Source organism: Marmota marmota, unplaced genomic scaffold, assembly GCF_001458135.2.
Source record: "Marmota marmota marmota unplaced genomic scaffold, marMar, whole genome shotgun sequence".
NCBI classification, from domain to species: Eukaryota; Metazoa; Chordata; class Mammalia; order Rodentia; family Sciuridae; genus Marmota; species Marmota marmota.
Window position 1 is genome coordinate 12,559,093 of NW_026000101.1, and position 23,678 is coordinate 12,582,770.

Below are 23,678 nucleotides of genomic sequence, written 5' to 3' on the forward strand. Positions count from 1 at the left end.
CACAGGGTCACTCTGAGTCTCAGGTGAGGTAACACAGGTCCTACTGTCTCTCCTTAGTCTTCATGAGGCCACTGGGGTTGAGGCATGGTGCAGGGAATGGAGAGAATCAGTCTCTTCTCCATGGGCCAGAATAAAGGATGGTGTCAATGGGTGGGTAAACTTTTGGAACAGGTCTGTAGAATGTGAGCAGCCAGGACAAATGGTCCCTAACTACCTCTCCCTGCTTCCAGTGCAAGGGCATTAAGGTGAGTAGGTTTTCTTTCTTGGTTCTCTTGGTGCTTGAATGAGGTAAAATCCGAGGAGTGCTGGATTGATAAGGGAATGAGGATTTGGGTCACCAAAATAAGCAAAGTCAGGGAGGAGAGACCCTGGAGCTATGTGACTAGGGACAGAATAGGAAGAGGACCCTGAAAGCCCAAGTCAAAGGTCTATAAAATAGGAACCAATGGGATGTCCAGACATCAGAGCAAGAAAGAATCCAGGGAAGGCTGTCCATGCAGATTTTGCTAAAAGGGCTTAGGGTTTCACAGGCTAGCTTTTATTATGTCTTACTCATGGGCAGCTCAAAGGCCTAGGTAACCAGCCACAGTCAGAGGCTCCCTAAAAGCCTGGCCCTAACAATGGGTATGCAATTCCTTGATGAGTCAAAGCCTTCTTTCTGCTCCAGGAAGTCTCCAGCACAGATGGGTCAGCTGATTAAAGGAATCTGGTTCCCTTAAGGCTAAGAAATTGATCTGGAAAATAAGATTTCTATTTCCTCTGCTGAGAGACCTATAAAAAACTGTGGGTCAATCCACTCTGATCTCAACAATGCAAGGCATGTAAGCTGGGCCCCTCCATTCCCTGCCTTGGCAGTTCTGCTGGTCAGTGTCCCATGGGTGGCTCCTGGGATGCAGGATGGTGGATTGCCTCCAGTGTGTCCTTTCACTGTCTTATCCTGCAGAAAGACAGAGCCTTCAACATATCTTTTCCATACTCTAGAAAAGTCTGTGTACCTGTATTATGTACTAGAAAAGTCTATACATATTTCCTGTACTCCCAAGCTATATCACTGGCCTAACCATGATATAATTCTGATTGCATACTACCTTAAATCACATTTTACTATTTTATTACTCATCAGTGAATGTTCATCTTATAAACCATCATAAAATAATTGTTAGAGTTCTTGAGGATTCCTTCATAGTTTCCCTTACAAACTGAATCCAATTCTTTCTTGAATCCTTTTTCTATATAGGGATAAAACTCAAGACCTTGAGTTGGTATCATGTGCACACATCTCGTTCATTATATGTACATAGCCATATATTTATATATACATATATAAAATGAACAAATATATATATTTAAAAACATACATCAAATAATCATATATAAAATGAATATAATAAATATATAAGTGTGTGTATATATACATATATATGTATACATATATATACATGTTTTTGAGCCTATTTTTCTATCATGCTAAAGTCCTTTCTCTTCATAAATTTCTCCAAATAGTACCCCAAAATATATATTTACTTACTTTGAATTTAAAGTAATTCAATGTATGTATGGAATTATTCAGATTTTTTTAACAAAACTTGAACATCTATATCCTCTGCACATATTATTAGTTAGGCACATATTATTTCATTAAATCTGTACAACAACCTTGCAAGTGGATATTGTTACTCTAACTTGACAGATAATTAAATTTACACTAAGGCTTAAGAACTTTGTGAAAGTTCACACAGCAAGCCAGAATTTGAACCCCAGTTCTCTTGACTTCAGAACTAATGCTATCACTGAGTATATCACAAGAAATGTATGTCAATTACCTTCTCACACTGTTGATGGGTGGAGACTGTCTCTCTCCCTGCTGCCCAATTTATAAAATGGTGTCAAAGTATTTATAATATAATATTTACCACCCTACCATTTTTTAAACATACAGTTACAGGGTTTTAGATACATTTGTAATATTGTACAACCATCTGTGTTATCAGGTTTTCGTCACTGTAACAAATACCTGAGAAAACCAACTTAGAGGAAGAAAGATTTACTTAGGCTCACAGATTCAGAGGTTCCAGTCCACGACGGGCTGGCTCCAAAGCAGAGACATCATGGTGGAAGAACATGACAGAGGAAAACTGCTCACTTCATGGAAGAATGGAAGCAGAGAGGAAGGAGCCAGAAACAAGATATAGCCCCAAGAACATGCCCCCGGGACCCACTCACTCCCTTCTACTAGGTCTCAACTCTTACACTTCCCACCACCTCCCAGTACCTCCATTCCATATGGAACTAGCTCCATAACTCTCTCCATCGTATGAAACTGAAACCTTGCATCAGTTAAATACTGACTTTCCATTCCCTGCTGTCCCCAGACCTTAGAAATTACCATTCTACTGTCTGTTTCTATGATTTGGATTTAAGTGCTTATATACATGGAATCATACAATATTTGTGATTTTATGACTAAGTTAAATAACTTAGCATAACTTCCTCAGTATTTACGCATGGTGTAGCCTATGTCAGACACTCCTTCCTTTCTAAGGCTGAATAATATTCCATTGTATATATATTTACCATAGTTTGCTTATCCATTCATCCATTGATAGACATTTGGGTTGCTTCCATGTTTTGCCTACTGTGAGTGATGCTCCTTTGAACATGAATATACAAATATACATGTTTTGATTCTTTTGGGTATATATTCAGAAGTGGAATTGCTGGACCACTTGTTAATTCTATTTTTTTTTTTTTCGTGGTACCAGGGATTGAACTCAGGGGCGCTTAATCACTGAGCCACATCCCCAGTCCTTTTTAGTATTTTATTTAGAAACAGGGTCTTTCTGAATTGCCTAGGGTATCACTAAGTTGCTGAGGCTGGCTTTGAACTTGCGATCTTCCTGCCTCAGGCTCCTGAGCTGCTAGGATTACAGGCATGCACCACCATACCTGGCACCTGGCTCTATTTTTAATTATGTCTTACACAGTAATTGTATCATTTTAAGGGTTCTAATTTCTTTTCTTTCTTTTTTCTTTCCTTCATTTTAATGGTAGCCATCCTTATGGGTGTGAAGTGTATCTCATTTAGTTTTGACTTTAATTTTCCTGATGATTAGTGAAACTAAGCATCTTTTCATGTGTTTATTGTCCATTTGTGTATATAAATATTTTTTGAGAAATGTATAGTGGAGTCCTTTGCCCATTTTCAAATTAGGTTTCTTTTGTTTGTTATTGAGTTTTAGAAGTTTTTAAATGTATTCTGGATATTGATACCTTATCAGATACATGATTTTCAGATATTTTCTCCCATTCCGTGGCTTGCTTTTTTACTTTGTTGATAATGTCTTTTTTTTACACAAAATTTTCATGAAGTTCAGTTTGTCTGTTTGTTATTTTGTTGCCTGTGCCTTTGATATCATGTCCAAGAAGTCATTGTGAAATTCGATGTCATGAAGTTTTATCCTATTTTTATTCCAAAGGGTTTTAGGTTTTGGATATTACACTTGAATCTTTGGTTCACTTTGAGTTAACACTTGCATATGGTAACAAGTAAAGATATAACTTCATTTTTTTTTTTTGCATGTGGAGATTCATTTTTTTCCAGTATCTTTGTTGAAAAGACTGATATTTCCCTAATGAATGGTCATGGAACCCAACACTCATTTGACCATGTCAGTTAGGCCTTATTTCTGTCCTATTCCAATAGACTATATGTTCTTCTGGCAGTAGAACACTATTTTGATCACTGTGGCTTGTTGTAAATATTGAAATCAGAAAGTTTGAGTTCTTTTTTTTTAATTTTCAGGATTATTTTGGCAATTTGGAATTCCTTGAGACTACATATGAATTTTAGAAAGACTATTTCTGCAAAAATGTTACTGGAATTTTTGTTAGGGATTGCATTGTACATGTAGATTGCTTTGGGTAATATTGACATCTTAACAAAATTAAATCTTCCAACACATGAACATGGATTGTTTCCTCTTATTTATGTCTTCTTTAATTTCTTTCATCAATGATAGGTAGTTTTATTGTACAAGTGTTTCATCTCTTTGGTAAGTTAATTCTTGAGTATTTTGTGCTTTTCAATGCTATTGAAAATGGATTTATTTTATAATAAATATTTCAGATTATTTTTTGTTAGTATAAAAATACAACTTAATTTTGTGTGTTAACTTTGTATACTACTACTTTACTGAATTAATTTATTAGCTTTAACCTTTGTTTGTTTATTTTTGGTGGAGTCTTTGGGTTTTCTACATATAAGATCATATTATTTGCAAAAAGAGATAATTTGACTTCTTTATTTCTAATTTATATGAAGTAGAATTTCTTTTTCTTGTCTAATTTCTCTGGCTAGAAATCCCAGTACTATCTTGAGTAGAAGGGTGAGAGTATGAGCATCCTTGTCTTATTTCTGATCTTGTAAGACGCTTTCATCCTTTCACCATTGAGTAATGATATTCACTGTGAACTTTTTATATATGGCATTTAATATGTTGAGACAGTTTCCATTTATTACCACTTTTATCATTAAATGGTGTTTAATTTTGTCAAATTATTTGTCCGCATCAATTAAGATGATGTGGTTTTCTTTCTTCATTCCGTTAGCATGATGCGTAGCATTGATCAATTTTCATTCATTGAAACATCACCTGAAATGAATCCCACGTGGTCATGGTGTAAAATCCTTTGAATATATTGCTGAATTCAGGTTTTTTTTCTGATATTTTGTTGAAGACTTCTGTATCAATGTTCATGTAAATATGTCTTATTTAATTTTTCCTTTTTAATTATGGAACATAGCTTTCAATGGCCTAAGTACCTCAAGAGGTTTGTGTTGAGTCTCTGGTGTCAATAGCATTGATAGGCTGGAATATAATCAGAAAGTTTTTGTGGTGGCAAGAGAATCCAAGGTGTTAGTTGTCCAGATCATCCTATACCTGATGCATACGCCAAGGAAGGCAAAAGGTAACACCAAAAATCAGAATTCAGATGTGAATGTGCCTTGTCTAGAGAGCAAGTCATTCATCCTTCCTATTGAAAATGGAATGCCCTTGAAGGTATATAGCAAATTACCGATACAAGGACTGATATAACTTGACCCTTCCTAAAAAAATAACTCAAAGCAAATTCCTGTTTCCTATTTTACATAAATTCCTGAAGGGGTAATGATTCAAATGGATAAAAAAAATGCAATCATAGTGGTCTAGTAGAAAATCTGGGAGAGCCTGAGGAAAGACTTCCTAAATATGATTCCAGAAATAGAAACAAATAGGAAAGATTGGTCACCTCCAACCAAATAAAAGTTAGCAGAGCCCATGTCCCCTAAAATGATATGATAGAACAAAAAAAAAAAGATATGATAGCAAAAGACAAACTGGGGAAATATTTGCAACATGGATGACAGACAAAGATATAAGATCATTAATTTGTGATCAAAATTATATTCAAAATTGGCCAGTTGTCAAAAAAAAGAAAGAAGCACCAAGACCAATAAGCATATGAAAAATATCTAATTTGATAATCAAGAGAGTCAGTGGAAAAAAGAGACCTGGTTTTCTAACAATTAAAAAGAAAATAAACTAAAATTTTGAAAATACACTTTTACCCTGTTAGCGGAAATGCAAATTGGTGCAACCATTATAGAGACCAGCCTGAAAATATATATTAAAACCCTTTTAAAAATGTGTTCCACCTTTAATTCAGTAATTATATTTATGGGACTATATTAAAAAAATAATTATACCTACAAAGAAGTGGTTAGAAAGATGTTCATTAGAAATATTTGAAATACCCACAAGATGTAAAAAAATAAATGTTTGGTAATAGGAGCATAAAATAATTTATCATTTATGTAATGGAATATTATATGATCATTAAGGTCATATTATAGTTGAAAATTGTTGGAAGTGGCTTTAAATGAAATTAAAGACAGTGTTTTCTTCCTTGATTTCTCTTTTTCACGGACTTAATCCAGGACCAGGCGCACACTAGGCAAGTGTTCTACCACTGAACTACATCCCCACACCAATGATGGTGTTTTGGGGGTCAGTACTTCTTTCTTTTTATTCTTCATAATCAGACACTATTACAGCACCACATCATCTTGGTCTCTCAGAGTTGTCACACTGGTAATGTGCACTTTCTCTTTCATTAATGCTTTTCACTTACATCTTCCCTGAAGTTGGCATAAAGACTTTCTGCGTGCTGGTATTTGTCCCCTGCCCTGCCCACCTTTCTGGTTCCTCCACATAAGCCTGAGCTCTAAATATTGGCCTATCCCATGTTTAGCCCTTGGGCCTATTTGATTTTCTATCAACATTGACTACCTACGTAGTCTCTTAAGTCTATGACCTTCAACACCATTTATATGTTGGTAACTCTCAAATTTCTAACCTGGCCTTCTCCCCAAGTTGCAGACCCACTAACATATCCAACCGCTCCACTCTGATGACTAACCAACTCAAATGTCCAAGCTGAACTCCTGATTACCCACGCCACTGCAGCCCACTCTTTCCACGATGCTCCCTGTTCAGTAAATGACACATCTCTTCTTTCAGATCCAGGATCAAAAATTTGGGTGACATCCTTGACTCCTCTTTCTCATATCCTGTCTCAAAACTGTCACCTTATCCTGAGGCTGTGTCTTCAAAAAACTGCAGAATCTGGCTGCCTCTTCCCAGATGCACGCAAGCCACTGTCTCCTGAAAATTTCCAGCCTATGGATTAATATCCTGCTTCTATTTTTGCCCACTATAATCTGCTTTGAAGTGATCCTCCAAAACCCAGGTCACATGATGTCACCATTATGCTCAATACTCACCAATGGGTTCCACTTCCTTCAAAGAAAAATTCAAGTCTCTCAATGATTTATGAAGTCCTATGTGATCTTGCTTTTAGCTACCTTTCTGAGCTCATCTTCTATTGCATTTCTCCTTACTCTGTTCCACCCACATTTGTCTCCATAGTATACTCAGCACATGCCCAAGTACTTCACTGTCTTGTGGCCACTGCCTGGAATGTTCTCCCCCTCCTGTCCCTATGGTCCACTCCTTTCCCTACCTCAGGCCTTTGCTCTAAATTCACTGTTTTTGTCGAGGACGTTCCTGATCATGTCATTTAAAATCACAATCCCTGTTCCTCCTTCTTATCACTACCTCTTCTCCTTCCTGACTTTGTTTCCCTCCATTGTACCTATCATCATCTAAAACTTAGATTTTTATTGCCTATTTTCACTTCAATAAGAATGGAAGCTCCATGAGGACAGAGATTTTTCTCATTTTGTCCACTGCTTTATCCCAAAATGTTGAAGATGGCACCAGGTACAAAATAACATGCTCAGTAAATGTTGTTGGATGACTCTACCGATGCTATATCTGAAGACATACCAAGTTGTCACTCTTGGTGTTAATATGATGAATATAGCAAACTTTTAAGTGCTTATGGGATGAATGATTGCTGTAATGTCACAAGATGCCCAGAGATAACAAGGGAAAAGTAAGATGAGACCGCAGAGGTTCAATTAGGATGACGGATGTTCCTTGGCTCTCTTCTCATTACGTTCCTGTCACTTGACATGGGATGTAGCTTGTTACGATGACAGAGGAGAGGCAGCTGATGCTGGAAGAGGATCGTGGAGTATGATAATAGGAGACACTTTGAAATCCATTTCTCAGAGCTAGGTTGGAGGCACTCATGGGGGAAGACTTTATTCCATCATTTAAATATCTTAAGACTACGCAGACCTTGCCAGTTTCCGTCTTATTTATACCACCCATTACTTCAAGTTTTAAGGGGTTTCTTATTCTGGTAGGAAATACAAATTAACAGGGGAATATATTAACCACAGATTGTATTCAAAAGATTATAAAAGACCACAAAGACAGAAATTTTGCTTAGTTGTGGGAAAACCTAGGCTTTCTATCATGTATGTATCTGAACATACATCTGCCAGGATAATGGAATAGAAGTATATGCGTACACACGCGCGCACACACACATGCGCACACACGCAGACATACACATACACACACACACATCGGTCGTTGAGACTGTGTTCTTATTTCTTCTCATTTTGTTTATTTACGTATATCTTTAAATATAAAAATTTAACTTTCTCTAGTAAATATACTGTTTTTATAGTAAGAAATAAATGACAAGCATCATATGGATCATCAGGCTGTCTGGGGGCATAGGATATTTTAGGCAAGGACCAGGGAGTCTCAGTGTTGGAAATGACTCTTAGGTGGTAGAGTCTCTTCAATATCCTTGCCAAGAGCTTTTCTACATACAGACCTCCAGCGGCTGAATGCTCTCTGCCTTTCCAGGCAGCCTATTCCATACCTGCCTAAGACCTCCACACAGAGCATGTTATGCCCTTTGGAGTCAAGATTCCGGACTTTTAAAATAGCTTCCTAGTTCTTTCTATTTCATTCTTGTACCTCTCTATTTTCAATGGTATGGGCTTCCAAAAACCCAAGTCAGGTCATGTCACTCTTTTCAAAACCCATTTTTCTACTCCTTCAGAGAAAAATCAAGAATTTTCCATGACTTACAAGGCCCTCTGTTATTCAATCTATGTTCTTCATGAAAACCAGATTCCTTAATGATTTCTTGTATTTCTGAGCCTCATCATCTCCTGGGCACTTCAATGTGGACATTATTGTCCTCTAAAGTTTCTCTTAGGGTTTTCTGTTTTGGGATGAATACAGTATTCCTGGGATCACTGAACATCAGTTGCAATGTTACTGGCCTGATTCCTAAGTCTTTGATCCATTTTGATTTGACTTTTATGCAAAATGGAAGATAGGGATGCAGTTTTAGTCTTTTACATGTGGACATCCAGTTTTCCCAGTGTCATTTATTAAAAAGGTGGTCTTTTCTCCAACATGTATTTTTGGCAGTTTTGTCAAATATCAGATGGTATAAGTATTTGGTTTGTTTCTGTGTCTGCATGTCTATTTTGATGTCAATACCATGCTACTTTTGCTACTGTAGCTGTGTAGTATAATTTGAGATTGTGTATTGTGAAGTCTCCTGCATCACTTTTCTATTCAAAATTGCTTTGGCTATTTTAAGTCTCATATTCTTCCAAACAAAATTAAGGACTGTTTATTTTTTCTTTCTTTTTTTAGTTAGGTGAAGAATGCTATTGGTATTTTGATGGGAATTGCATTGAATGTGTATGATGCTTTTGATAGTATGGTCATTTTAACAATATTAATTCTGCCTATTTAAGAATACAGTGTGGGGGCAGGCTTCCATCTTCTGTGATCTTCAATTTCTTTCTTTAGTGTTATATAGTTTTCATTGTAGAGATCTTTTACCTCCTGGGTTAGATTAATTCCCAGATTGTTTTTTGAGGTTATTGTGAAAGTGTTGGTTTTCTTGATTTCTTTTTCAGCTGAATCACTGTTTTAGTATAGAAAAACTATTGATTTTTTTAGTGTTGATATTGTATACTTCTGCTTTGCTAAATTCATTTATCAGCTCTAGAAGTCTCCTGGTGGAATTTTTTGTGCCTTCTGGATATAGGATAATGTCATTAGCAGTGATAATTTGACTTCATTTTTTATTTGTATACTTTTAATTTCCTTCTGTTGCCTGATTGCTCTGGCTAGAGTTTTGAGAACTATATTGAATAGAAGTGGTAAGAGTGGATATCTTTGTCTTGTTCCTGATTTTAAGGAACAGTTTTCAATTTTTCTCTGTTCAATATGGTGTTGATTTTGAATTTGTCATATATAGCCTTAATATATTGGGGTAAGTTCCTTCTATCCCTAGTTTCTCTAGTGTTTTTAACATTAATGGTTACTGTATTTCATCAAAGGCTTTTTCTGTATCTAATGAAATGATCAAATAATTCTTGTACTTAATTCTATTTAAGTGGTGAATTACAATTTATTAAATTGCATAAGTTGAATGATCCTTGGAGCTCTGGGATGAAGCCCACTTGATCCCAGGTGTATTATCTTATTATCTTTATGATATGTTTTTGAATGCACTTTGATAATATTTTATTAAGAATTTTTGTATTTATATTCCTCAGAGATACTGGTCTGTAGTTTTCTTTTCTAGCTGTGTCTTTGACTGGTTTTGGTATCAGGGTTATATTGGCTTCATAGAATATATTTGGGAGAGTTCCCTTTATTTCAATTTCATGGAATAATTTGAGAAAGATTGGTGTTAGTTCTTATTTTTTTTACATGCAACAAACACTGTTTATTGGTTATCAGATTGGATAACAAACACAGAGCTGTTACAGAAAATCTGAAAAGTATAAAATACAAAGATAGTCAAAACATGTAATCCTACCACCCAAACAGACACCGATGAACATACACATACACAAACACATTAAAGAACTGAAAGGAAATACATGAAAGTGTTCATCAATGGTGTTAGTTCTTTAAAGGTCTGGTAGAACTCAGCTGATAATCCATCTGATCCTGGGCTTTTCTTTGTTGGAGGCTTTTTATTTTATTTTATTTTATTTTTATTAAGTACACATGACAGTACAATGATCTTGACAATTCATACATTTGAATCAAATGGGGTATAATTTCTCATTTTTCTGATTGTACAGGTTGCAGAATCACATTGGTCATACAATCACCTATATACATACAGCAATAATAATGTCTGTTGGAGGCTTTTAATTGCTGTTTCAATATCATTATTTGATATTGGTCTGTTTAGGTTTTCTATATCTTCCTGGTAAAATTGGGCAGTCATATGTGTCTAGAATTTTGTGTCTTCTAGATTTTGCAGTTTTTTTGAGTATAAATTTTCAAAATAGTTTCATGTAATTTTCTGGATTTTAGAAGTTTCTGTGGTGTTTTCTCCCTTTTCTGCTCTAATTTTGTTGATTTACGTCTTCTTTTTTTGCCTTTGGTTAGTTTGCTTAAGGATTTATTAATCTTATTTACCTCTTGGAAAGACCAACTCTTTTTTTTGTCGATACTGTGTATTATTCTCAATTTCAGCTCTGATCTTTATTAGTAACTGTCTTTTAATGATTTTGGAATTATTTTTTCTAAGGCCTTGAGGTAGAGCATAAGCTTATTTATTTGTGATTTCCCTATTTTTTTAAAAAATATTCATTTATTTTTTAGTTGTAGTTGGACACGATACTTTTATTTATTTATTTTTATGTGATGCTGAGGATCCAACCCAGGGCCTCTCACGTGCTAGGCAAGCGCTCTACCGCTGAGCCACAACCCCAGTCCCTCCCTATTTTTTTTAATGTGGGTACTCAATGCAATAAATTTTCTTCTTGGTACTACTCTCATACTGTTCCAGAGATTTTGACATGTTGTACCTTTGTTTTCATTTGTTCCTATGACTTTCTTTCTTCCTTTCTTTCTTTTAAAATATGTTTTAGTTGTAGATGGACACAATACCTTTATTTATTTATCTTTATATGGTGCTGAGGATCAAACCCAGTGCCTCACCCATGCTAGGTGAGTGCTCTACCATTGAGCCACAACTCCAGCCCATGTTTCTACGAATTTCTTGATTTCTTCTCTCATTTGTTTGATTCATTCTTCATTTAAAAGGGTATTGTTTAATCACCGTGTGTTTATGTAATTTCTATCATTTTTCTTGCTGTTGATTTCTAGTCTAATTCCATTATGGTGTGATAAGATGCATGGATTATGTCAATTTTGTTTTGTATTTGCTAAGACTTATGTTGTAACTTAGAATATAGTCTATTTTGCATAAGTTTCCATGTGCTGCTGAGAAGAAAGTAAATTCAGCTGTCTAGTAGGTAAATTAGCTGACTAGAAAGTAAATTCAGATGTCTACTAGGTCTGTTTGATTTATAGTGTTATTTAGGTTGGTATTATTTAGTATCTTTATTGATTTCTTATCACATCTGTTGGTGATAAGAATATTATCGTATTAGGGTCTACCTGGGATTTGATGTCAAAGAGTATTTTTTTAATATAATTGGGTGTGTTGACATTTGGAGCATATATATTTACTATTGTTATATCTTCTTGTTGGATTGTTCCTTTTACCAGGATGTAATGATCCTCTTTGTCTCTTCTGAATAAGTTTTTGCTTTAAATCAGCTCTGTCAGATATGAGATTAGATACTCTGGCTTGTTTTCGGACCCAATTTATGTTGAATATTTTTCCCTATCCCTATCCTTTTACCTTCAGTCTGTGTTTTTACCTATGGCAAACAATATATAGTTGGATCTCATTTTTTGATCCATTATGCTAATCTATGTCTTAATTGGGAAGTTAAGACCATTTATATTTAGTGTTATAATGGATGTGTGTTTGTGGTTTGCCGTCATCATTTTAATTTTTTAAAATTCTGTCTTGATTCTCATTTAGGTGATTAGTCTTCTGTTGATCTTCATTTATTTGGGAGTTTGGGGATTTGTTTTTGGGTTCTTCTGTGTAAAATTTAACTTTGAGAATTCTTTGGAGTGCTAACTTGGTTGTCATGTATTCTTTTTGTTTATTCTTACTGAGGAGAGTCTTTATTTCCCATCAAATATGAAAGAGAATTTTGCTGGCTATAGCAATCTGGGTTAGCAAACATTTTCTTTTAGAGTTTGGAATATTTTATGCTAGGCCCTCCTTATTTTTGTGTCTTTGTTGAGAAGTCAGAAGTAAGCCTAATTGGTTTGCTTCTAAATGTGACCTGATGTTTCTCTTTTGCAACTTTTAATATTCTTTACTTATTTTCTATGTTAGATATTTGATTATGATATGTCTAGGAGAATTTTTATTCTGGTTAGATATTTTGGGGGTCCTATATGCATACTGTATAGGTATGTCTATCTCATTTCTGATATAAGGAAAGTTTTCTGTGACTATCTCATTTAAAATGTTCATAATGCTTTTATCTTCTATGTCCATGTTCTTTTTTGTTCCAATAATTCTCAGGTTTGTTTTTTTGATGTTGGGTTCTTGTATCCTGATCATATTATATTATTTTTCCCTTTTATTGTATTCTGTGCACTCAAATTCATATACTCTATCTTCAAGTTCTGAGGTTATATCTTCAATGGCTGATGTTCTATGTTTTACACAATCTAATCTTTTGGTGATGTCTTCAAGTGAATTTTTAATCTGGTTCATTGTGCCTTTCATTTCCAGGAGTTCTGATTGGTTTCTTTTAAATGTTTCTATTTCTTTATTGAAATTTCTTTCATCTCCCATGTTTGCTGTCTTAATTCATTCCTTAGACCTTTTTTTGAGTATGAACATTTTAATAATTAGTTTTAAATTGTTTTTCCTTGGAATTTCATCTACTTCCATATCTGTGGAATCTTTTATTGAGGGATTTTAAATTTAGGTGAGAGGGGAGATTTGTTTGCCTGTTTCCTTGTGTTTTCAAAGTTCTTGGATTTGCACATTAATTGAGGTGGATACCCTTCCTTATGTGTGTATTTATTTTTTATTCTAGAATTTGTCTTTGTTTTTGATAGATGAGTAGATGTTGGGGTGGGGGAAATCTCAGGTAAATACCCGTTTCTCCAGTTAACCTTTCCCTATTTCCTTAATTATATCAATTTCTTTAATAAATATTTAAAAAAGAGAATTTGATACTAGAGATGAAACTTGAGGGGGGAATCAAGTATGTATTGGTGGTAGAGTTATCACCAATAGAAATAAAACATTCTTTTTATATTTAGAGGTATAGTATTTTTAAATAAGATCAAATTTTTTTAGAAGAAACATTCTGGTAGGGATTGTTGGTAAAGACTAAAATCAAAAAGAGGAATTGAACCTATGAAATGCCTTTTCTCATGAAACATACTATCTAGTTAGGGTTAGACTGAAGTATCCCGAGAGCAAACACAGTATACCATAAATTGCACCATGTACACAGGATATCAGAGGATTGGAAAATTAAAGAGTGCTGAGAATGCATTGGTATTGATATTCCATCCAATGAATATTTTTCAATATCCCATTTCTATTAGTGACTGTGCTGAAGTCTTATAGAAATATACAAAAAATTTAAAGCATTGACCTTATCTCTCATGTTTGTGATTCAATGGCATTCAAGATTAAACAGTTATAGGAGTTTTTTCAAGACTTGGGAAAATTTTCATGACAATGTTAAACTCAAAAAATGGCACGCAAAATTATATAGTCAGTATGAATTCAAGTGTGTAAAAAGTTCCCAGAACAAGATTAGGAGAAAATATGCTGAAATGTTAAAAATAAAAAATGTCAATCTCATCAGAGTGGAATTATGGTGATTCTTCTCCACTTCTTCTTTCACGTACTCACCAATTTTCTATCATAAAATGTATAATCTTGTTTTACAATCATTAAAAAAATTGAGTTAATTCCATCCATTTTGCTGACATTCTTGTCTTGAAGGATAACAGAGACTTTATCCTAAATCTTGAGGTCATTTCTTTTACCTTTATTCTTTTTTAAAAAATTATTCTAATTAGTTATACATGACAGTAGAGCGCATTTTGACATACGTAAATGGAGTATAACTTCTCATTCTTCTGGTTGTACATGATGTTGAATCACACTGGTCATGTAATCATATATACATATAGGGTAATAATGTCTTATTCATTCTACTATTCTTCCTAACCCCATAACCCCTCCCCTCTCTTCACTCCCCTCTGCCTAAAGTACTTCTATTTTTCCCTAGAACCCCTCCCATTGTGAATTAGCATCCTCTTTTGCCATTATTCTTTTTAAAAATATTTTTTAGTTGTCAATGGATATTTTATTTATTTATTTATTTCTATGCGGTGCTGAGGATCAAACCCAGGGCCTCACACATGTCAAGGCAAGTGCTCTACTGCTGAGCCACAACTCCAGCCCTTGCCTTTATTCTTATTGACCATCATGTTAATCATCTTTGCATTCCTATAACAAAATACTTGAGATTATTAATTTATAAAAGAAAAGGCTTATTCAGCTCATGATTTTGTAGGTGCCCATCCAAGATCAGGTGGCTCACCTTATGAGCCAGGATGCAAACAGAGATGAACAGACTGGGGTCCCACAATCCCCTTGGAGGGCTTCTCTACCACACATGTGCTCTGACCCTTCTAGGTCAGAGAATTTTCCAAGATAATGTGAAGCGGTAGGGCAAAGCGAAGAAGTGGGACTGTTCTTAACTCCTCTAAGCCTCTGTTTCCTCATCTGTAACATGCACCTAGGGATAAGATGAAACTTCAAAGAGCTAAACTATGTCAAGGGCCCAGCATGGTGCTCACATGCAACAGCTGCTCCATGACCATTCTTTCCCTTCTTTCCCCTTTCCTCCATTTCTGCCATCTGCCTGAATACCAGGATGATGATCTTCAGGGCACATTGTTTGTGGTTCTTATTATATACATCTATTAAAGATCCAGTTAATCTATTTTGGTTGCCATCAAAGCAGAGGATTGCCATCAAAATGTCTATTTATGCAAACAGAATGGAGCACTTTATTGATCCACCAATTAGTTTTGTTCTGCTATTTTGGTCTAGTCTTGGCTTTTGGGAGATTCTTTTGCAGTTAGTGAATAAACAAGTAAAATAAATGTATTGTGTGGGATTAAAGCTAGCAAAAAGGATTATCAAAATTACTTAGCTTTGTTCTTATGGTTTTTCTGATGATTATTTTAGCTGCTTATTTATTCATTTATTTATTTATTTTTTTACCATTGATGAAGTTTCAGAACAGTGGAGTCCTATGTTCTCTCTGCCCCAACAATATACATGGGAGTATTGAAAAATAATTATGATTCATCTCACCAGAGGACTCTTTCCACTTCCCACCTTGGTACCCTTGGTGTTAGCGTGAAAGGCAACATGGTATAGTGGGAAGTGTTTTAGACTTGTCCCTGTGTTCAGGCTCCATAAGAGTTGGAAATCATTCCTGCTTTGTAAGGCTAGAGTGAGGATTAAATCAGTTAACATCTATGAAATCATTAAAAAAAATAAAGTCTTAGAATTGTAAGTCATTATTAATTGTTAGGCTTCCATACAAATAATACAGAAATATCCATCTCTATCCTTTCTCTGTGTATTTAAATATTTACTTTATTCTCCACCACACTTGCCATGTAAGTAACCCAAGAAAAATAGATAATTATCTTTTTAAAAATTACCAGCCAAAGAGCCTCAGCTTCTATATGTCTTCTCATTTAACTAGTATGTGGCTTACAATGGGTGTGTGCTAAATGTTTACCCAATGGTTTCTAAATGAAATAGACTTATCCCACCCTTGTGATGAAGAGTATAAACATGGAGACTTTTAAACACAGAAACAATGAAGCTTCACTTTGATTTCAGTATCTTCTGTAACATTATGGAGTTCTTTTTATCAGTCCTATATAATAGACAAGGAAATAAAATATAAGGGGATTAAGTAACTCTCTTACAGTAATGTAGAGGAGAATAAGCAGAATCTCACTGCAAACTCAGGGCCTTTGGGTGCAAGCCCAGAGCACCATGACCTAGGCGTCCTTCTGACATGGCTTCTGCTAATGTGATAGTGAGTGTTTTGCCTCTGAGCTTCCCCAGGGCCTATGATGAGACACTGGGAGGCAATTTGGTTTTGGAGGTGCGGAGGGGGAAGCTGGCTGTTCTACAATTGCTTGCCGAGCCATCTGCTCTCTCTTCCTCTTCAGAAATGATGCATTTGTCACTGTGGGCTGCTTTTGCCGAATATTTGGATTATGTCACTTTCTCTGTATGTCACATGTGGGGCCCTTGGTGACATGCAACACAGCCTACATTGGTTTTCCTACGTAATGCAATGGGTACGTGCAGTTGCTTTCCTTTCAATGTCTGAACAATTTTAATGCCATTTAGACGAGAGTTACATGGCTCGGCAACAATGGAAGCCTTCATATTTCCAACTTCCCTTTTTGTATAATGCTAATGGAAATCAGGGAAAAACCATCACATACAACACACACGTGCACACACACACACTCACGAAAACAAACCAGAGTGACCTGTTGATTGAGTAGGACGCTGGTTACCATGTCACTCAGTTTTCTGCCAGGGGCAAAAATTGTATGTGCAGGCTTTGTCTGTTATTTTACAGCTTAGTATCCAAACCTATTCATGTTTAGTAATAATTATTAACAATTATCCTGGAACAATTTATAAGTGAACCAGTGGTTGAAAGGCTTTTGTGTGGGTGGGAGAATTTTTATCACTGTAGGAATATTTGATAAGATGATTAGGAAGCAACAGACTTGGGTGAGCACTGCTACTAATTTGCTTTATGACATTGGGGAAGTAATTTCACCTCTTTAGGCCCCAGTTATCCCCTCTATGAAGTTATGAGTGCAAAAGATCTCTGATAATTCTAGCTCTGTGGCTCTATGATTAATTGATTTTGTGATATATAAAAATTAGAGATGACATGCAGGGGACATATTTTCTGGGAATAGTAAAATGACTATAAACATTTTTTTCTTCTTTGTGAGTAAAAAGAAGAATTATAGGAGGGTTACCAGGCTGTGCAGCTATCTCTGAGCACGGAGAGAGTAGAGAGCGTATTATCTAGATATGAAGTCTGTAAAAGGCAACATTTTGTTAAACAAAAGACTGGGAAAATGCCATTTTTGAGAATGTATTTAATGTGTTTATGGTTCATTAGGGCATTTAGAATCCCCCCAAACTTGATGGGTGGTAACTTATCTGGTTGGATTTATTTAAGTCATTTCTTCATTTCTTAAATATACGGTGAGTAATTACTATGTGCCAACCACTGTGCTTGATGATAGGGGTGTAAGGGTGAATTTAACTCATTACCTGACCTTCAGGTACACCATGTCTGATGAGGAAAGCAGGTATGTAGACAGAGTGCAAGTGCAATTACAAGAAGGATGTACAGATGAACACAGCTGTTGAGGAGGCCAAGAGAAACCTGCTGGGAAAGGCTGATGAAGAAAGGGAATGCTGACGTTGAATAGGCCTTACAGGATGAGACGATGATTTCCAGGTGGAGATAGTGTATGATGGAGAGAAGGCACAGAAGGACAGTCCAAGAAGAGGGACCAGCAGGCAGAAAGATACAGAGGTGGGAGATTATTATGCCATATTGGTCAGTAAAAGTACTGCATTGGGAGTCCTGCAAGTTTTATACATCCTCCTTATAATTCCCAGAGTCCAATGTCTAAATCCTACCCCTTTTGAAATCACTTTTTGTAAGAAAACATAATAAAGGTATGAATTTAAGACAAGTTTTGTTAACGACACATAAATAAGTTGTCTCTTAAGTTTTGTTTTGGTGAATGCTTATGCTATTCTATTTAAAGAAATTATCTTTTTTTCTTCCTTTCTCTTTTTCTTCCCTTCTTTTCTTTTCAGATAACCAGAAAGTTGGAGGCCCCAGGGCTGGTGCCAAGAGTGGATTTGTGACTGGGAAGGCGGATGAAGATGGTGAGGGCTTTTGGGTTGGGATGAAGAAGGAGTTGGGGAAGTGTTCAGGGTCCATGATGCAACAATGGCCTGTGGAACCTACAGGTCAAAGGTCAGAGGTCAGAGGTAATGGTATATACAGAGGCCAGTTTAGTAGGTCCATGGCATGAAATTAGTCAGGGTTTAGAAAGGGCCAGCAGGACTAGTTAGGTAAGAGTCCTTCTCCCAGGATTTTGTAGATTGGTTCAATACAGTGTAAATATACAGATAAGTAATTATGTTGAAGATAATGGGAGTCAAGTTTCTTACCATTGGAGAAAGAAGTCACCAATATGGAACAAGGGAAATCTAGGCTGAACCCTGTGTTGTCGGGTTGGAATTGGAAGTGTTGATATGTGTTCATGGCATGTGGGTGCTCAGGATGTGCAAGCTCACAGAGTTAAATGTAGGGGCATGAATGATCTTAGGATTGGGGCAATAAAATATAAAACAAACTTGAAGAACTTTACCAGAGTGCAACAAAGTGAAAAAACAATGAGGCTCCTAGGTATTTATTTAAATGATTTGAAAACCTTATGTCCACGAGAACATGTCCACACTGTTTATAGGCACACTGGTATGTGTTTATAGCAGCTTCACTCATGATTCCCCCCACCCAAATGGAAGTAACTTAAATGATAGGCGAATGAATAAATAAACTGTATTACATCCATACAATGGAGTAATAGTTCATAGTGGAAAAAAATGCACTATCAAGCCACCAAAAGACATAGAGGAAACTTAAATGCACATGGTTAAGTGAAAGAAACCAGTCTGAAGAGTCTGCATATTGCATGATTCCACCTATGTGGTATTTTGGAAAAGGTGAAATCAGAGTGACAGTGAAAAGACCAGTGGTTGCTAGGGTTTCTGGGGAGATGACAGGTGCAGCACAGGGCATTTTTAGAGCATTTAAGTTTGTTCTGTATGACATGGTGATGGTAGATACAGGACACTGTGCATTTTTCAAAATCCATGGAATAGGCAACCCAAAGATTTACCCCAAGCTCTGAACTTTAATTAACAGTGTGTCAACACGAGTTCAACTGTAACAAACATACCACACTAACACAAAATGTTAATAATAGGAGAAACTGGGCTGGGTATGTGACTCAGTGATAGAGTACTTGCCTTGAAAGAATGAGGCACTGGGTTTGATTCTCAGCACTGTATATAATTTTTTTTTAAAAAAAGGTCCATTCACAACTAAAATAAATAAATAAATAAATAAATAAATAAATAAATAAATAAATAAAATTTAAAAAAAAAATAGGAGAATCTACCTCAAAAAACTAGGAATGAAACCACCATTTACCCAGTTATTCCACTCCTTGGTATATAGCCAAAGGATTTAAAATCAGCATACTACAGTGATGCAGCCACATCAATGTTTATAGCAGCACAATTTGCAATAGGCAAGCTATGGAGCCAACCTAGGTGCCCTTCAAAAGATGAATGAATAAAGAAATTATGGTATATATACACAATGGAATATTATTCATCCATAAAGAAAAATGACTGCATGACCTTTGCCAGTAAATGGATGGATCTGGAGACTACATGGTAAGTGAAATAAGCCAATTCCCCCAAAGTGGAGGTTGAATGTTCTCTTTGATACATGGATGCTAACCCAAATAAGGTAGGGAGGGGGAGAATTAGAAAAGGAGAATTAAGGAAAGGGAGGGGGCATAGGAAAAGGAAAGACAGTGAAACGAATGTGACGTAACTTTCCTAAGTACATATATGAATATACTACAGTGAATCACACCATCGTGTATATCCAAGACTGGGGTTCTAATTAGAATAAGATATATTCCATGCTTGTATAATTATATCAAAATGTATCCTACTGTCATGTATAACTAAAAAGAACCAATAAAAAATAGGAGAATCTGTGTGAGGAAGAAGATGGGATTGGTGGAGGGGAGAGGAGAGCAGGGGAATTCTGTACTTATGGCATAAGCAGATCTCCTTGTGTTTGTCATACTCTGAGTTTCCATCCTATTTCATTTAGATTGTTGTTTTTGGTCATTATTTGTCCAAACATTCATTGCACTTCTTTCTTTTCTTTCCGGAACCTTCATTATATATGTGTTGGCATGCTTGGTGGTATTTCATAGATCTCTGAAATTTTATTAATTTCCCCCATTTATTTTTCTTTTAATTCTTTAGCTAATTCAATTGATATAACTTCAAATTCACTGATTATTTTTTTTTGTTAACTCAGATATACCATTAAGACCTGTTAGTGAATTTTTCATTTACATTAATTTACTTCCCATGCTGAAATATCCTTTTTTTTTTTTTTGGAGATTTTATTTTTGACAAAAGCTGTAGATTCACAGCAAAATTGAGTGGAAGGCACAGAGATTGCCCATATACTCCCTGCCCCCACATCTATCTCTTTTTTAAAAATAATTTCCATTTATAGATAATCTCTATGTGGCTAGACATTTTCTCATGTATTCATTTAGTTCTTTAGACATGGTTTTCTTTAGTTCTTTCACCACATTTATAACAACCAATGTAAAGTTTTTAATCTAAAAAAATCCAACACCTGGGCTTCCTCAAAACAGTTTTCTTTGCATGTCTCCTAATTTATTTTGTTTTGGGTTGAAAATGGGACATTTAAAATAACATGTAGTGACAATTCTGGAAATCAAATAGCTGCCCCTCCAAATTTGTTGTTGCTATTTATTGTTTGCTTAGTGGCTTTCCTGAACTAATTCTGTAAAATCTATATTTGTGGTATGTGACCACCCAAGTCTCTGCTCAGTTAGCTTGATGATCAGTGAATGTTTGGATGGAAATTTCTTTAAGTATCTTTTCAATAATTTCACCAGTTCTTTGCTGAGGGACTCTGGGTTCTGTGCATGCCCTCTCCATTTAGCCAGGCAGTTGACAGCTCTAACTTGGCCTTTACTTCCTGCTCCTACAGAATTCCAAGTTCACAGGTAATAGATCAGGACCCTCTTAGATTTTTCCTGCACCTGGGCATCGCTCTGCACATCGCATGGCTTTTTGGATTCCTAGAAATTGACTGAAGCTTTTCAAAGCTCCTAATGGACACTCCATTCCCCAGATTTCCTTTTTATGTTGTTCTGTCACCTCTTTGCTGAAACTCTTATCCACAATATAGGCAGGCACAGTATTGAACAATGGTCACTAATTGTTCTTGAAACATGCCTCAGAGAGAAAAGCTGCCCCCACTGAGCCAGACTTGAATCACGCTGTGTACAAAGGAGCTCTGCAAATGAGGATTACCAGAAATTTGCCACATAGGTCAAATGATAATAATTGTTTGGAGTGGGGCTTTTGGGCAACTCCAAACCAATTGACCCCTTCTGTACTGCTAGTATACTGGTGTTCACAGCTACTGTGATTGTGAGGCTGTTCGTTTTCAAAGCTACCATGGAGATGTGAGGGAAAGATAGGAGTAGGGCAGGGGAAACACCACCACAAAACTCACCATTCCATTGAGGTTCCGACATTTTTCTTGAATAAATTACCCTCAGATTGTTGCAAATCATTGGTTAATCTCTAGAGTTCTAAAAAGGTTGATTTTGACATATTTTTCATTGATATCTTTTTGCTTTTTTGGAGGAGGAGATTTTCAGAGGTCTTCATTGCATCAATCTGGAGATCAGTTTTTTATAAATGCATTAAAAAAATCTATTCAAATATCCATGTGATTTTTCTCTCTTTTATTTACTTAGTATGGTGAATTACAATGATAGATTTCCTTTGAATTCTGGAGTGGGGGGAGCATCTTAGGATCATGATGTATGCTTTTCAAATATATATTTTTTTGAATTCAGTGAGTTAATATTTCATTTAGAATTTTTGCATCTATATTTGTAGAGGTACCAAGCCAATAGTTTAATTTTCTTGTTCTGATCTTATCCAGTTGGTAAAATTAGATTATATTAGTTTTAGAAAATGAGTTAGACAGCTTTATCTCATTTTCTGTATTTTTGAAACAACTTGTATAAGATAGAGACTTATCTGTTCCTTGAAATTTTGGCAAAATGCACCTGTAAAACCAACTGTGTCAGGCAATATTGGGGGCGGGGTATGTCAATTTCCTTAATTCTCATGCCTTTGCCATGTCTCACTTTTCTCCCTCTCTTTTTGTAAAATGAGTTTCTGGCTTCCTTCCTAGTTTTTGCATCTGAACAAAACTATCACCACAAAAATTACTAATAGGAGCTGGGTAGAGTACCTGCCTAGCATGTGTGAGGCACCCTGGGTTCAAGCCCCAGTACCACCAAAACAACAACAACAACAAAATTCCTAACAATGTTATCTGCCTCCTGCAGAAGGTTGTTTTCAGAAAATGCCCCTGCCCCTTTATTTATTTTTTACTTTTTAGAATGATAAATTTTCTCATTTCTTCAGCATTATATTTTTTAAATTTAAATTTAAATTTAATTTAATTTTTTTAGCTGTAGATGGACAAAATACCTTTAATTAATTAATTAATTTATTTATTTATTTTTATGTGGTGCCGGAGATCAAACCCAGTGCCTCACATGCTAGGCAAGCGCTCTACCACTGAACCACAACCTGGCCCCAGCACTATTTTTATAGGGTGTGTGTGTGTGTGTGTGTGTGTATTTTATCTACTCATTTTCAAGTGAGAGAGTTATCCATACAGAAAGCTTACAAAAATGAAATTACATGTCTTCTCCTTCTGTCTCCTATACCGAATCCCTTTTTAAGTCTGTAGTTGGTTGCCTGCAATTCTGAACCCTGTTCTTAAGTATTTAACCAGCATTACTTTAGTGTGGGTCTGTTCACCAAAGTTGCTACTTTCTACTCTCTTTCTGGTTTTCTGATAGTCTGCACCTATGGAGTAAAGGACAAACTGTCCCCCTGCCACAGATAGTGCTGTACCAGACTTCTTTCTGTTTTTGTACCTGCTTATAATCCTTCCCTTGAGGGGAATTTCCATTCCAGGATATAATACATCCCTGGTGATTTTACTTTTTTATTTTTAATTTTTATTTATTTATTTTTTTTTAGCAAAACAGCCTTTTCTCTTTTAAAAAACTTTTCCCTAGAAGTGCCTTCTCTGAATAAATGTAAATAAAAGAAAGGGTTGGAAGAAAAGTCACAATAAAGGAGCAGCAGAATGAAATTAGCTAACTATGTCATATGCATGTGTGAGCATGTCACAATGAATTCCACTTGTGGGTATAACTCTATAATGCACCAATTAAAAAATAAATCAATAAAAAATAGATAAATAAAGGCATCTCATAAGAGCAGAA

General features: G+C 35.6%; 1 long non-coding RNA gene across 1 annotated transcript in view; it reads left to right on the forward strand.

The window, feature by feature from the left end:
- Positions 1 to 19,464, forward strand: part of LOC125610684 — a 118,189-nt gene extending 98,725 nt beyond the window's left edge. Inside the window, exons 4-5 of the long non-coding RNA XR_007340684.1 lie at positions 17,769 to 18,025; positions 18,316 to 19,464. This is a non-coding gene — a long non-coding RNA (uncharacterized LOC125610684). The remainder of the gene's footprint in view (positions 1 to 17,768; positions 18,026 to 18,315) is intronic.
- The last annotated feature ends 4,214 nt before the right edge of the window (positions 19,465 to 23,678 follow it).